Below are 2,464 nucleotides of genomic sequence, written 5' to 3' on the forward strand. Positions count from 1 at the left end.
GGGTTACAAAATATAGCAGGTTTTCAAAAACGTCAAAAAATCATTACCAAAACTGTTAGGGTCGCACAACAATGCACATGCTCGATCTAGATGAACACAAAGAACAGGATAAAGAAAAGTGCAAGGAGAACTCTAGCTAAAAGGATTTTTTTTTTTTTATTGATGACTTCACGTATGTACAGTAAGAGAGAATTACAGAGAATACAGAAAGTACATTTTCAAAGCACTACCGGACGGGATATATATATGGTTCAGTTTACTATATATAGCTTTACCAGATTTAACCATCTATTATATATAGCTATTCACCATATATAGCTTTACCGGATATAGCTTTACCATATATAGCTTTACCATATATAACTTTTTTACCAAATATAGCTTTATCGGATATAACAGTTGACCAAGCTATAAATAAGAGAGCAGACTCCATATCCTAACAAAAACAACATGGGAGAAGAGGACTCAATCTAAGGGCCCCCCTTCTGCAGCTGCACGACTCCACACGTCCCCGCCACCGACCCAGATCTACTTTTCTTCTGAAAAATAGCAAACAACACAGAATGAGTATATATAAACAATACCAGTAAGCAACTTGCTCGTAAGCTCTTGTCGAACTTAACGCTATTCACGGGATCCTAAGTTGTGAGCTCGAATAGTCACTAGTCAGAAACCTAGTGTTGTATGGCAACATCCAACTGTTCCTAAGATCAGTAACTACCTGCCACTGTGTCTCGCAAAGCCGGGTCAGTTACTACCTGTCTTATGCCCTTGTCGGTTTAGATCAGTAAAACTCCTTGTCTTAGGAACAGTAACTACCTATCTTATGCCGCTCGATTGGATCAATAAAAGGCCATGGCTCGTCCCACTAAGCACCTCTTATTACCGTAATATATTATGATTACCCTCAACCCCTTGGGGTTAACTACGAAAATGGTACATTGTCATTATGTGCTTCCTAACTTATAATAACTAGCACCTAATAATTCATTCAACACCCAAAGTGTAGCAATGGGCTACCCAAGCCTCATGCTCAATGCCTAATAAAGAACCACGGCGACAACACGTTGTCATGCTAAGTCCCATAATAACCATATTAACCATCTAGGTCAACATAAAAACATACCATTTCATATGCCTATACAAAATTTCACATTCAGGCCAACGAAACTATATAACCATAACGACAACCAAAGTACAACCACACACATTATTGAAATACCACCTCCATGAACTAACTATATCCATTCCTACATACGTTACTAAACTATTTGGCCACAAGTCCAAACCGACTCCTACCAACAATTAATTAAAAACTTGCTCTAGACGTTTACTTACCTAATCGTAGACTTCCCAAAACTTTATTGAGTCTTGAAGTGTCCCTTGACTAAGCTTGGAATTTTCCTATAATAAGACATTTATGGAACGTGTGAGTCAAGTACCTAAATCTGGATAAAGACGAATCTGATGGTGTGAAATGGGAAAACAAATCGGGTTTCAATTCTGTACAGGTGGGTCGGGTCGGGTCAGGCCGTGCCACCTCAATTTTCGGCCTCTTCTTCCCACCTCCTTCTTGATCTTTCTTTCCTCTCAACACCCCATGTCTTCTTCTTCACAAGGACTCACTAACTTCCCTCGACAATAACCTAGGTACATCAACGCCGTGGAAGGTATTAGGGTTTTGGAAAACAACAATGAAAATCACACCACTAGAACTTACCGTCTGTGTTCTCCCTTCCTCAACCGTTCGTTCCACCGTCACTAACGAGCGCCTCAAGCTCCGTCATTCGTCTCCACCACTCCACCCTTTCCTTTGTCTTCTTCTTCGTTCTTCTTTTTTTTTCTTTTCTTCCTTCTTTCTTCTTTTCTTTTCTTCTCCCCAGCGGCCTCTCCTTTTCTTTTCTTTTCTTTTCTTTTTTTTTCTTTTTTTTCTTTTCTTTTCTTTCCCTCTCCCCGGCCTTTTTTTTTAATCCTAAAAGAGTAGTACAGGTTCATTTCTCTCTCCTCACTTGTTGCCAGCTGTATGACTCTTACAATAGAACTCTGGAGCAGGTGCCATAGACAAGCATGACTCGTGGTCTTCAACCCATTTGTTTTGAAATGTTTTGTGTTGGTTCCTTATTTTTTGTTTTAACTATTGTGTTGTATTTTAATTACTCGTGTATGAACACTATTTTGTTTTAATAAATGTTATGTTTTAAATACTTTTTTTTTTTTTTTGGTGTTTACCCGTCTTCTTGGAGTCATTGNTTCAGCCTGGTCTTTACATATGATGACCGAATAAAAACCCGATTGGGCTCGGTGAAGGACCGGTGGGCCATAACATAAAATAACCCTTAATGAATTTCAAGCATATATTTTTTCAATTTAAAAAATAACATGTTATCTATTTTGATTATAAACAAGGTAACAATAGTAAAAAAAGTAAAAAAAAAAAAAAAAAAAAAAAAAAAAAAAAAAAAAG

General features: G+C 37.7%; 1 long non-coding RNA gene across 1 annotated transcript; it reads right to left on the reverse strand.

The window, feature by feature from the left end:
* Positions 1-454: 454 nt before the first annotated feature.
* LOC111472430 lies at positions 455-1,809 on the reverse strand. Its single transcript, XR_002715416.1, has 4 exons — positions 1,721-1,809; positions 1,510-1,646; positions 1,339-1,404; positions 455-539 (listed from the first exon to the last, which is right to left on the reverse strand). It is a non-coding gene; the product is annotated as an uncharacterized LOC111472430 (long non-coding RNA).
* Positions 1,810-2,464: the final 655 nt, after the last annotated feature.

This window comes from Cucurbita maxima, unplaced genomic scaffold, assembly GCF_002738345.1.
Source record: "Cucurbita maxima cultivar Rimu unplaced genomic scaffold, Cmax_1.0 Cma_Scf00071, whole genome shotgun sequence".
Lineage (NCBI taxonomy): Eukaryota > Viridiplantae > Streptophyta > Magnoliopsida > Cucurbitales > Cucurbitaceae > Cucurbita > Cucurbita maxima.